Below are 14,769 nucleotides of genomic sequence, written 5' to 3'. Positions count from 1 at the left end.
GATATTCCATTCACACCGTGGAACCAGAGCAGGCATGGTTCCCAAGGTGGGAATGTCATGGGACGGAGGGACCTGGGACATATGAACCAGAAAGCACTCTCCTTAGATCTGCAGTGCCTGGTCCTGTCTGCACTGGGAAAATGTACTCCAGGGCCAGGCAGTCCCTCGTACAGTTAAAGCAAACCCTGGGCACCCAAAAGGATGGTGGAGCCTCTGGGATAGAAGAGATTTAAAGTCACCTAGTCTCCACAACATCTCGAGGTGGGGTTCCCACTCCCAGCCTCCTTCCTTAGAGTCACCCCACCTCTGGAAGACAGCACTTCAATAGATGGTTTTTAGACGTTCATATTAGTCCATGAGAAGAAGGATAAGGAAGAAGAAGTAAGAAGACAGAAGCTCTTGGGTGTTTGGTCAGGCACATTCCACGCTGATAACACAGGAAGAGGACTTTCCCTAAGGCTCAGGTTCCCTTAGTAACCGGAGGGGGGTATGAAGAAATCCTGCCGCCTTGTGGCCGATTCCCGGAACAACCGCTAGAAAACCGGTGCTTATTGGCACTGCATAGTCACAAGGCCTGTGGGGTTGCACATGCCACCTGCCCTCAAAAAGTGTCTTGGGACAGGTAATAGAGACCAACTTCAAATCAGGCTCAGGCTTCCAAGAACCCGATTTAAAGAGATAAATTTTACTCACACTATTGAAAAACAGAAGCACATGAAAAGATGCTCAACATGGCTAATTATCAGGGAAATGCAAATCAAAATGACCATGAGGTGTCACCTCGCACCAGTCAGAATGGCCGTTAACACAAAGCCTCCTAACAAGAAGTGCTGGAGAAGGCATGGAGAAAAGGGAACACTGCTACACTGTGGGTGGAAATGTAAATGCATACAGCCACTATGGAGAACAGTGTGGAGTTTCCTACAAAATCTCAAAATAGAGCTGGCAGACCATTTGGCGGTTCCACTCTTGGTCGCATACCCAGGCTAAAACATAATTTGAAAAGACACATGCAGTGTTCACTGCAGAACTACTTACAATAGGCATGACTTGGAAGCAACCAAAATGTCTATTGTTATATGAATAGATTAAAAAGATGTGGGAAATATATACAACAAAATACTTCTCATTCATAAAATAATGAAATAATGTCATTTGCAGCAAGTGGGATGGACCTACAGATGATCATGCTAAGTGAAATAAATCAGACAGAGAAAGACAATTATCATATGATATCACTTAGAGGTGAAATCTAATAATGGACTAAAATGGATGAATTTACAAAAGAGAAACAGAGTCACAGACTTAGAAAGCAAACTTATGGTTATGAAAAGGGAAAGGAGGAATGGAGGGATAAATTAGGTGATCGAATTAGCATAGAAACCCTTATGTATAGAAAATATCTCATCAACAAGGACCTATGCATAGCACAGGGAACTCTACTCAACACACTGTAATGACTCATATAGCAAACACTCTGAGAAAATATAGAGAAGTTTCTATAGAAATGAATCAATTTGTTGTACCCCGAAAGAAAGAAAGAAAATGAAACAGAACATTATAAATCAACTATACTCCAATACAATGTAGAAATTAAAAGATTAAGATATGGTTATTGAATCCCCCTAATTATTGGTGACCCAAGCTGGTGTCACATCCCTGGAGCCAGACCAGAGCATGCTTGGGCCCAAGGCTGGACTGTCATGGGTTTGAGGGAGCGCTAGAATATACCAGGAAATGCACCCTCCCCCATTGGACCTGTAGTGCCTGGTCCCCTCTGCATGGGACCACAATATTCAGGTTCATGTTGCACCTCCTACAGCCAGACCCAGCCATGGGCACCCGAAGCTGGTGGACTGTCTGGGATGAAAGGGCTTTGAAAATTTACCTTGTCTCCACATCTCCTTGTTGTGGTGTTCTCTCTTCCATCCTCCTTTATTTGAGTTGCACCACCTCTGGAAATTAGCACCCTCAACAGGCAGTTTGGCAGGGGTTGTGATTTATCTGGGACATGTAGGGTAAGGGAGAATAAGTAATGAGACACAGCCCTTGGGTGTTTCATCAGGCACATTCCACTCTAAATTGCAAACTAGGTACAGGACTTTCAGTAAGGCTTTGGTTTTCCCAGTAAAGTGTTGTTTTTGAAGACATTCTGCTGTCTTGTGTCAGATTCCTATAACAACAACCTTAATCTTGGTGCTTATGGCCACTTCATATTTGGAAGGCCTGGGGGACTATGAGTAACAACTGCCCTCAAAAAATATCTTAGTGTCGGGCTTCCCTGGTGATGCAGTTGTTGAGAGTCCACCTGTCAATGCAGGGGACATGGGTTCGTGCGCCAGTCCGGGAAGATCCCACATGCCACGGAGTGGCTGGGCCCATGAGCCATGGCCACTGAGCCTGCACATCAGGAGCCTGTGCTCCACAACAGGAGAGGCCACAACAGTGAGAGGCCCATGTACTGCAAAAAAAAAAAAAAGTTATAAAAAAAATCTTAGTGTATGTAATGGAAGAGGAATTCAGAACCAGGCTGACTTTTATGAATCCAATATCAAGAGGTGATTTTTACTTACACTGTTTTAAAAGCAATAGAATATGAAAAGGTTGTCAGTATTAGTAATTAATAGCAAAAAGGAAATCCAAACTACAGTGAGGTATCACCTCACCCCAGTCAGAATGGCCATTATCAAAAAGTCTACAAAAAGAAGTGCTGGAGAAAGTGTGGAGAAAATTCAACGCTGCTGCATCATTTGTGGGAATGTAAACTGGTAACAGCCACTATGGAAACAGTATGGAGCTTCCATAAGAAACTGAAAATAGAGCTACCATATGATCCAGCAATCCCACTCCTGGGTGTATACTCAGAGAAAAGCTCTATTTGAAAATTCTTTCACCCCCATGTTCATTGCAGCACTGTTTACAATAGCCAGGACATGGAAGCAACCTAAATGTTTCCCAATAGATTAATTGATAAAGAAGATATGAATACATATATACAATGGGATATTACTTAGCCATAAAAATAATGAAATAATGCCATTTTGAGCAAAATGGATAGACCTAGAGATTGTCATCCTGAGTAAAATAGTCTGAAAATTATGGAGAAACATCATATGATACTGCTTATAGTAGGAATCTTAAAAAAAAAAAGGTACAAATGAACTTATTTACAAAACAGAAATAGAGTTACAGATGTAGAAAATAGTCTTATGGTTACCAGGTGGGAAAGGGGAGAGGGATAAATTGTGAGATTGGGATTGACATATACACTGTTATATATAAAATAGATAACTAATAATGATCAATTGTATAGCACAGGGAACTCTATATCTTTAATGACCTATATGGGAAAAGAATCTAAAAGGAGTGGATATATGTATCTGTGTAATTGATTCACTTTGTTGTACAGCATAAAGTAACCAGCACTGTAAATTAACTATACTGCAACACAATACAATACAATACAATATTATACTATACTATACTATACTGCAACACAATACAATACAATACAATACAATAAAAAGAGAGCTACCAGATGATCAGGCAGTTTCACTCCTGGGCATATATCCAGAGAAAACCATAATTAGAAAACACAGATGCACCCCAACCTTCAGTGAAACACTACTACAATGGCAAACAAATGGAAGGAACCAAAATGTCCACCAGCAGACGAATGGATAAAGAAGATGTGGTACATATATGCAATGGAATATTACTCAGCCATAGAATGAATGAAATAATGCCATTTGCAGCAACACAGATGGACCTAGACATAATCATACTAAATGAAGTAAGTCAGACAAAGAAAAATATATGATATGACTTACAGGTAGAATATAAAAATTGATACAAATGAATTAATTTCCCAAACGGAAACAGAGTCTCAGTAACAAACTACGGTTATCAAAGGGAAAAATTGGCTGCTAAGGATAAATCAGGAGTTTGGGATGAACATACAAACACTACTATATATAAGATAGGTATAGGATAGACAACCAACAAGATCAACTGTATAGCATATGGAACTCTAATCAGTACTCTGGGATAATCTGTATGAGAAAAAAATATGAAAATGGGACTTCCCTGGTGGTCAAGTGGTAAAGAATCCACCTTACAATGCAGGGAATGTGGGTTCGATCCCTGGTCAGGGAACTAGGATCCCACATGCCACAGGGCAGGTAAGCCCGCATTCCACAACTACTGAGCTCGTGCACCTCAACTAGAGAGTCCATGTGCCACAAACTACAGAGCCCACATGTGCTGCAGCCCATGCCACAAGTAGAGAAGAGAAAACCCGCATGCCACATCTAGAAGAGAACCCCACGCCCTGCAACGAAAGATTCCACATGCCTCAACAAAGATCCTGAGTGCTGCAACTAAGACCCGACGCAGCCAAAAATAAATAAATAAATCTTTTTAAAAAAAGGAATATGAAAATGAATGAATATATTTATAAATGTGTATATATAACTGAATTACTTGCTGTACACCTGAAACTAACAGAACATTGTACATCAACTATACTCCAATAAAATTTAAAAAATTACCTATACCTCAAAGGAAAAAAAACAGAATTCTCCATATATTTTTATGGCTTGATAGCTTACTTATTCGGTGCTTAATATTACTCCATTATTAGAATATACTCTATGTTTTCATTCATCTACTGAAGGACACCTTGGTTTCATTCACGTTTTAGCAATATTCAGTAAGTGTGCTATAAATATCCACATGCAGGTTTTTGTATGGACATATATTTTCAAATTTTTCCTGTATGTGTCCATGAGAACACATGCTGGATCTTATGGTAAGAATATGTTCAATATCGTAGAAAGTGTTAATCTCCCTACCAAAATAGCTGTATTATTTTTCATTTCCACCAATTACAAATGAGAGTTCCTATTGCCCCACATCCTCTACAACATGTGTTCTTGTCATTGTTCCACATTTTGGCCATTCTAAGAGTTATGTATTAGTATAATATTGTATTTTTAATTTTCATTTTAATGACAGCATGGATTATTCTCCCATATACTTATATGCAAAATGTCTATTTTCTTTGGTGAGGTGTCTGTAAAGTTTGTTGGTCCACTTTTTAATTGGGCTGTTTTGTTTTTTCTACCCAATCTTAATATACTTTATTTCTTTTCTTGCCTTATCACGTTAGCAAGGACTTTAAGTAAAATACTGAAAAGCAGTGATGAAAGGGGTCATTCTTGCTTTTTATCTTAACTCAGTGAGAAAGCTTGAGGATTTGTTTGTTTTACCATTAAGCATGATGTGAGATAAAAGTTTTTTGAATTTTTATTTACTTAAGAAAGCTCCATTTCATTTCTATTTTACGGATAGTTTTTTATGAAGTTTAGGTGTTGGATTTTTTCAAAGGTCTTCTGAATCTATTGATAATTTTCTTCTTCAGGGTGTTGATATGACGGATATAATTACTTGATTTTAGAATGTTGAACCAGCCTTTCATACCTGATATTAATCCCTCTCAGTCATGATATACAGTTCTCTCAAAACATTGTTGGATTTGATTTGTTAATATTTTGTTGAGGATTTTTGAATCTATGTTCCTGAGTGATATCGGTCGGTAGCTTTGTTTACTATTCATATTTTTGTCTGAGTTTGGATGTTGTGATTTTGGTGTCAGACATTTACTTGGGGAAATTCTCAGTCATTTTTAAAAAGTCTTTTCTATCTTCTCTTCTATCTTTATTCTCCTCCTGCTATGCCCATTATGTATATGTCATAGCATTTTTAGTTGTTTGATTATTCTGTTCTGTTAATTTCTTTCCAGCCCATTTTCTCTTTTCTTTTGAGATTTGAAGTTTTCTCTTGATATGTCTTCAAGCTCAGAGATATTTATCTTCAGTCAGCTCTTTGGCTGCTAAAAAAAATATCAGAAACTTGGTAGTTCATAAACAACAGAATATTTTTTTCTCATAGTGGCTGAGGCTGAAAAGTTCAAGAACAAATTACCAACTGACTCAGTATCTGGTGAGGGGCCAATTTCTGGTTCATAAAGTGGGTCTTGCTGTTCAATGAAATGATGGAATGGGAAATAGAGCTCCTTTGGGCTACATTTATGATGTCACTAATCCCATGTTTGAGGTCTCTGGCCTCATGACCTAATCACTTCCCCAAATCCACACCCATTAATACCATCAACATGGGAGCTGGGTTTCAAATTCTGAAAATTAGAGGGACCAAATATTTACAGCGTAGCAGGGACCACAGTTAATTGATTTTTCCTTTCATGTTAAAGGTTTTGCAAATTTATATTTATTATAAAATCCCCAAAACCCTTAATTGTTAAGAATAACTCTCAGATTTTTCCTATTTTGTCAGATATTCTTTCTGGCAGACAGTGATAACACTTTTTAAACAGGGATATTGAGACCAAGGCTCCTCAACTGCCAACAAACAAAGCATCATTCATATAGTGAAAACTTTGTACATCAAAGGATGAAAGCACTTGGGCTAAATCCTTTTGCACTCACTGCTGACCAAGGACCAGGAAGTTTGCCTCACTAACAAACTTCTTCCTAAGTGCTCCATCTAAACTTTTAAGATGGGGGAGTACATCGTGTAACACACCAATCTACTATAGATTCTGAAGCAGCAAAAAACAAAACAAAAACAAAATCACAAGATGATGAATCTATCCAAAGATTTCTGTCTACATTGTTAAAGTATTTTCCCACCCACTATGAACCCTTTTCAAACCCTATCAATAACTTGAACCTGTTTTATTTTTTCAACAATAATAATGTTAATCTGAAGGAGTAACATGCTCTAGTGATATTACACTATCCCCTGTGCAAGTATGTGGGGATTCAAGGAGCTATGGGAGGCTATCATGAGAGGTTGCCTAGAGTAATGAGGACATTTCATTTAATGTTGGCTCTTCTGAGATCTCTACTGCCTTCTTCTCTTTGGAGCTACAGGCATCTAGATAGTGACAAGGATAAGGGACTTCTTTTTTATGCCCACGAATGCAGCCATGATTAACCCCACAGACTTTGGTGCTTCCAGACTCCTCTGAACCTACTGACCCTCCACGCATGGCATGACATAGAAGAGGATGCTGACATGTATACCTGTATAAAACATGCTATAAATAGTTCAATTCTTCCCTTCCTCATAATTCCAAAGAACAGACTTGGATTTCTGCTTAATGCTGCTGGAGTTGATGTATAAGTTGATGGAGATACCAGGGCACACTAAGAAAGAGAGTAACTGCACAGAAAATACAAGCAAGTACACTTCTGTGTAGTTTCAAGCAGCCTATTTGCTATATCGACCATGGCGACTATTTGACTCTTACTCTTTTTACTAGTAGTACAACAACAAAAAAAATAAGTATATTTAGGCTGTTTTATCCTCACCTCTGACATCATCTGCATTAACATGTACAACAACAGAGGACCCTTACCCCCATGTTACCCATTACTTGGCCTAGAGAATTTCTACCTTTTTCCAGGGAAAATTTTCGTATTTCCCAGTCCAGTTTATGAAGAAGCCTTATCTATTTTGTTTAAAAAAGTCATATCTCTCAACAGCACCCTGTCAATCACCAAAACTGGGAAGAAATTTGAAGGGTCTTAGATTTTTCCACATTTGAAATTCCACTATTTTAGCCTGACAGTTTTATAGATTTTAGAAAAAATATTTTAGATGCCTTAGTATGAGACAAAAATTATTTTTATGACACAAACTGACAGCAATAGTTTTATGTTTTTATCTATTCCTCTGTACACACAGTCCCACAGGGTGATGTAAAATAGTCCAGTTGGATGTTGTGCATGGAGTAGGTAGGATTAAATCTTAGAAATCTTAAGCTTCAGTCACCCGAAGCTTTTAAATTAAGATGCAAGTAATTCTGTCCAGTATTTGAACAGAGCAAGACACTGACTTTATTTTATTTGTCAGGTAATTAATCTGTCCTTTGCTCCAATGAGAGAAACAATTGGCGTCTTCCATCAGTGTGTTGTACAAAAATCCTTGACCACAGTGTGCAAGCAGAGCCTGATACAAGATGTGAAAAAATGTGAGACCTTTGTGGAATCTTCTCTTAACATGTTGCAATCTCCCATTTAAAATGTGGGAATAGGGCTTCCCTGGTGGGGCAGTGGTTAAGAGTCCGCCTGGCAATGCAGGGGATATGGATTCAAGCCCTGGTCCAGGAAGATCCCACATGCCACAGAGCAACTAAGTCCGTGTGCCACAGCTGGTGAGCCTGTGCTGTAGAGCCCACAAGCCACAACTACGGAGCCTGAGAGCCACAACTACTGAAGCCCGCGCACCTAGTGCCTGTGTTCCACAATGGGAGAAGCCACCACAGTGAGAAGCCCGCACACTGCAATGAGGAGTAGCCCCCGCTTGCCACAACTAGAGAAAGCGCATGTGCAGCAACCAAGACCCAACACAGCCAAAAATAAATTTTTTAAAAAAAGATCAAGGATGATATTAAAATAAAATAAAATAAAGTGTGGGAATAATGAATCCTCTGAGGAAAAAGCCCAAGGAAAGCTTTTGCTTTTATGATACAATGGGGTTGCTAAAGATTTCAGAAGGCAAAAAAAGAGTTGGTGAGAATGACCATGAGACTTCAGGGAAAAGTCAGGGCCATGGAATAAGTGATGTTTACCTCTGTGAATCAATAGAGATAGAAGCAAATGAAAAGAAAGCTGAATACAACATTTTCTGAATAAAGGTAATTTTCTAGCCAGAATTGAAAAAAATTCTCACTGTGATACAACAATTTGATTTTGTTTAGATAGCTAAGTTAAATTTAAAGCTTAATAATTAAATTTATTGAAGAAAAGGAAACATCTGTGGTTTAAAATTAAAAAATTAGTTTTGCTACAGATAAAAAGACTAACTATAAAGGGGAAAATAACAAATTAGAATTTATTAAAATTAAAAACTGACAATCATCTGAAGATAGAAAAGGAGAGACAGAAAGAGAGAACACATACCAAACATATATAAAGAACTCCTAAATAAGAAGTCCTTCAATAAGAAGTTAATGCAATAGGAAAAATGTGGAAAACATACCAAAATTTATTTCAAAAATGAGAATACAAAATGTTAAGTAAACATATCAAAATATGCTTGACTCTTTTGTAATCAATGAAATGCAATGAAACCAATATCTGTAATTATCACTCATCAGCCAGAAAACTGAAGTGAAAATGACAAGAATTATCACATTTTGGCAAAAATGTGTATAAATCTATGAATCTCATTCCCTGCTGGTGAGTATGGAAATTCATACAAATGTTTGGAAAATATTTAAAAGTATCTAAAACAGATAAACACATGAAACTTATGACTTGAAAATTTTACTACTACGTATATAATGAACAATAATTTATACACATATCACCAAAGCACAAGTTCTAGAATTTAAATACCAGTGCTATTCTCAGTAGACATATACTGAAAATCACTCATATTGTAATACACATTGGAATAAATTAATAGTTAGATATTTACACTATGGAATCATATACAGCAACAGCAATGCATTATTGCAACAACAGGCAAACATATAGGTATATTTACAAACAACATAAATAATAAAAAAAAGCCAAATACAAAAGAGTTAATGCTGTGTCACTTCATTTATATAAAATATAAAACACAGGAAAACTGATTTTTTTTGTTAGATACCAGAACAATAGTAAACCTTAGGGTAGTGACTAGAATGGGAACCAGAGGGCCACTGCATGTCTAACAATTCTCTGTGTCTTTATCTTGGAGGCTATGTATAGAGTGTATTTAGATTCTAGATTTTCTGAAATTTGTCATTTCCTTATAAACCTTTCATGTCTTTAGTTATTTTTATACATATCACTAATAAATAATATAGGCAAGGGAAGGTAATTATATTAGCATTTAAATATCCATGTTTTGTGGCAGTGGAAGTGAGAGGTATTAAGTACTTGACACTGTGATTACTTTTTAAAAGTAAGCTGAAATTTTGAGATTAATAAAAAGGATATACTTCATATCTAATCCTCAAAGAGGAAGGTTAGAAAGGAGAATTGATTTTTAAAAATTAATACAGAATAGTTAAGATAGAAAATAATGAGAATAGACTAGGTTTAAAAAAGAGCACACAATAACATGGTAAATCTAAACCTAAATGTGTACAGTAGTAGAGTAAATGTAAATAGACTAATATCAAAGTGTATTTTTAATATTATGTGTAATTAAACTTTTTTCACAAGATACAGGTAAAATAAATAATTAAAGTGGAAAGGAAAATACATTCCTTGTAAATAAAACCAATAAAACAGTTAGCATATAATATACATCTTAGATAAGGTAGTTTTAAAGCTTAAACAATTTGCCATTATTGTAACTAGCATTATTATCCCAATTTCTTGAACAATATTTCAATACTTTTTTATTTGAAAAAATATTTCAAGTTTTTTCTTTGCATTTTTGTGGTCTAATACATAGTAAATACTTAGGTACTAACCAATATAAAAATGTTTTTTTTATAGCCCACCAAAATTGAATCAAGAAGAAATAAATAACTTGAACAGACTGATCACTAGAGCTGAAATAGAATCTGTAATAATAATAAGAAAAAACCTCGCTATAAACAAAAGTCCAGGGACAGATGGCTTCACAGGTGAATCTACCAAATATACAAAGAAGAACTTATATGATCCTTCTCAAACTCTTCCAAAAGTTTGAAGGGAAGGAACACCCCCAGTGGTATTTTATGAAGCCACCATCACACTGATATGAAAATCCAGCGAAGACACTACCAAAAAAAGAAAAAAAAAATGCAGGCCTATATCTTTGATAAATATAGATGCAGAAATTCTCAACAGAATATTAGAAAACCAAATCCAACAACACATAAAAGAGATTATACACCATGACCAAGTTAGATTCATCCCAGGGTCACAAGGATTGTTCAACATATGCAAATCAATCAATGTGATACACCACATCACATTGAAAAACAAAAGGATTGTTCAACATATGCAAATCAATGTGATACACCACATCACAAAAGAAAAATAAAAACCAAATGATCACCTCAATAGATACAGAAAAAGCATTAGATAAGATTCAACATCCATTAATGATAAAAAAAAAAACTCATAAAATTGTATATAGAGGGAACATATCTCAACATAATAAAAGCTATTTATGACAAAATAGCCAATACAATACTCATCAGTAAAAAGCTAAAAAGCCTTCCCACTAAAATCTGGAACAAGACAAGGATGTCCACTCTCACCACTTCTATTCAACATAGTATTGGCTGTCCTAGCCGCAGCAATCTGACAAGAAAAAGAAATGAATGATATCCAAATTGGAAGGGAAGAGGAAAAATGTTCATTATATGCAGATGACATGATACTATATATAGAAAACCCTAAAGACTCCACACAGAACTACTAGAACTAATATATGAATTCAGCAAGGTAGCAGATACAAGATTAACAATCAGAAATGGGTTGCATTTCTTTAAACTAACAATGAGATAACAGAAAGTGAATGTAAACAAACGGTCCCTTTCAAATCACATCAAAAGATAAAATACTTAGGAATAAACCTCACGAAAATGGTGAAAGACTTATACGCTGAGAAAAACATTAATAAAAAAATTGAAGATGATTCAAAGAAATGGAAAGGTGTTCCATGTCTTGGATTGCAAATGATGATACTGACAAGGGCTTAATTTCCAAAATATACAAACAGCTCATACAACTCAACAAAGTAAAAAATAACTCAATCGAAAAATGGGCAGAAGACCTAAACAGACATTTCTCCAAAGAAGACATACAAATGGCCAAAAGGTACATAAAAAGATGCTCATTATCACTGTTTATTAGAGAAATGTAAATCAAAACTACAATGAGTTACCACTTCATACTAGTCATACTAGTTTCATTAAAAACTCTACAAATGACAAATGCAGGAGGGAGTGTGGAGAAAAGGGAACTCTCTTACACTGTTGGTGGCAATAAAAATTACTGCAGCCACTATGGAAAAGAGTACAGAGGTTTTTCAAAAACTAAAACTATGACCCAGCAATCTCACTCCTGGGCATATATCCAGACATAACTATAATTCAAAAATACACACTCACCCCTATGTTCATATCTGCAATATTTATAATAGCCAAGACATGGAAACAACCCAGAGCTTAACATACTAAGTGAATTATGTCAGAAAGAGAAAGACAAATACCATATAATATCACTTATATGTGGAATCTAAAACATGACACAAATGAACATATCTATGAAGCAGAAACAGCCTCACAGATATAGAAAACTGACTTGTGTTTGCTAAGGAGGGGTGAGGAAAGGATTGGGAGTTTGGGAATAGCAGATGCAAACTATTATATATAGGATGGATAAACAACAAGGTCCTACTGTATAGTAGAGAGAAATATAGTTAATATTCTGTGATAAATCATAATGGAAAAGAACATGAAAAATACGTATATTTAGTTATATATATATGCTTTATATATATATATATATATATATGTATTTCAATCATTTTGCTGTACAGCCAAAATTAATGTAACATTGTAAGTCAACTATAATGCAAAAAAATGTTAAATGCAAAAAAATGCATGTGTACGAAAGGTTCAATATATACCAATTTTGTTACATTACATTGTTTTTCAAAATAATGAATTTTTGATATTTTGCATCAGCTTCATAATATAAATGCAGAAAACTTTTCCTAAAGTTCAGAAACAGCCATTTTGCTCATTTGATAAAGTATATACCACTAACTTCATAAAAAACAGATACATGACTTCTTCCCTCCAAAGAAATATTTCTCCAACCTTGCAAGATTAATAGACTGTTCCACCATGAATAACTTTCTACAATAGAGATATGAGATTTGCATCCTGAAATCTCTCTTGCAAAAATGCCCAAATAGCATCCAAGCAATACAGAAAAGAAATGCTTTTTTACAGATCTCATACTCCTTGCAATTGTACTCAAGATACCATGTTTTTTTTTTCCATATATCCACTCTTTCATTAAGATTCTTTTCCCATATAGGGCATTACAGAGTATTCAGTAGAGTTCCCTGTGCTATACAGTAGGTCCTTATTAATTATCTATTATATATATAGTAGTGTGTACATGTCAGTCCAAATCTCTCAATTCATCCCTCCTCCCACTTATCCCCTGGTAACCATAAGTTTGTTTCCTACATCTGTGACTCTACCTTGTTTTGTAAATAAGTTAATTTGTACCCTTTTCTTCAGATTCCACATATAAACAATATCATATGATATTTGTCTTCCTGTGTCTGACTTACTTCACTCAGTATGACAATCTCTAGGTCCATCCATGTTGCTGCACATGACATTGTCTTGTTTTTATATGGCTGAGTAATATTCCATTGTATATATGTACCACATCTCCTTCTTCCATTCCTCTGTTGATTGACATTTAGTTTACTTCCATGTCCTGGCTATTGTAAATAGTGCTGCAATGAACACTGGGGTGCATGTATCTTTTCCAATTATGGTTTTCTCTGGGTATATGCCCAGGAGTGGGATTGCTGAGTCATATGGTAGTTCTATTTTAGTTTTGAAAGGAGCCTCCATAATGTTCTCCATAGTTGCTGTGCCAATATATATTCCCACAAACAGTGTAGGAGTGTTCCCTTTTCTCCACTCCCTCTCCAGCATTTACTGTTTGTAGATTTTTTGATGATGACCATTCTGACCGATGTGAGGTGATACCATATTGTAGTTTTGATTTCATTTCTCTAATAATTAGTGATGTTGAGCATATTTTCATGTGCTTTTTGGCCATCTGTATGTCTTCTTCAGAGAAATGTCTATTTAGACATTCTGCCAAGTTTTTGATTGGGTAATATTTTTTGATATTGAGCTGCATGATCTGTTTGTATATTTTGGAGATAAATCCTTTGTCAATTGCTTAATTTGCAAATATTTCCTCCCATTCTGAGGGTTGTCTTTTCATCTTGTTTATGGTTTCCTTTTCTGTGCAAAAGCTTTTACATTTCGTAAGGTCCCATCTGCTTACTTTTTTGTGTGTGTGTGTGGTATGCGGGCCTCTCACTGCTGTGGTTTCTCTCGTTGCAGAGCACAGGCTCTGGATGCGCAGGCCCAGCAGCCATGGCCCACAGGCCCAGCCACTCCACGGCACGTGGGATCGTCCCGGACCGGGGCACGAACCCGCAGCCCCCACATTGGCAGCAGACCCCCAACCACTGCGCCACCAGGGAAGACCCCCATCTGCTTACTTTTGTTTTTTACTTTCATTACTCTAGGAGGTGGATCAAAAATTATCTTGCTGCGATTTATATCAGAGTGTTCTGCCTATGTTTTCCTCTAAGAATTTTATAGTGTCTGGCCTTACATTTAGGTCTTTAATCCATTTTGAGTTTATTTTTGTGTATGGTGTTAGGAAGTGTTCTAATTTCATTCTTCTACATGTAGCTGTCCAGTTTTCTCAGCACCTCTTATCAAAGAGACTATCTTTTCTCCATTGTATATTCTTGCCTCCATTGTCATAGATTAGGTGACCATGTGTATGTGGGTTTATCTTTGGGCTTTCTATCCTGTTCCATTGATCTATATTTCTGCTTTTGTGCTAGTAGGATACTCTTTTGATGACTGTAGCTTTGTAGTATATTCTGAAGTCAGGGAGCCTGATTCCTCTAGTTCCATTTTTATTTCTCAAGATTGTTTTGGCTATTCAGGGTCTTTTGTGTTTCTATATAAAT

Source organism: Delphinus delphis, chromosome 4 (genome assembly GCF_949987515.2).
Source record: "Delphinus delphis chromosome 4, mDelDel1.2, whole genome shotgun sequence".
Lineage (NCBI taxonomy): Eukaryota > Metazoa > Chordata > Mammalia > Artiodactyla > Delphinidae > Delphinus > Delphinus delphis.
The sequence above is the reverse complement of the archived record's forward strand: the minus strand, read 5'-3'. Positions refer to the sequence as shown.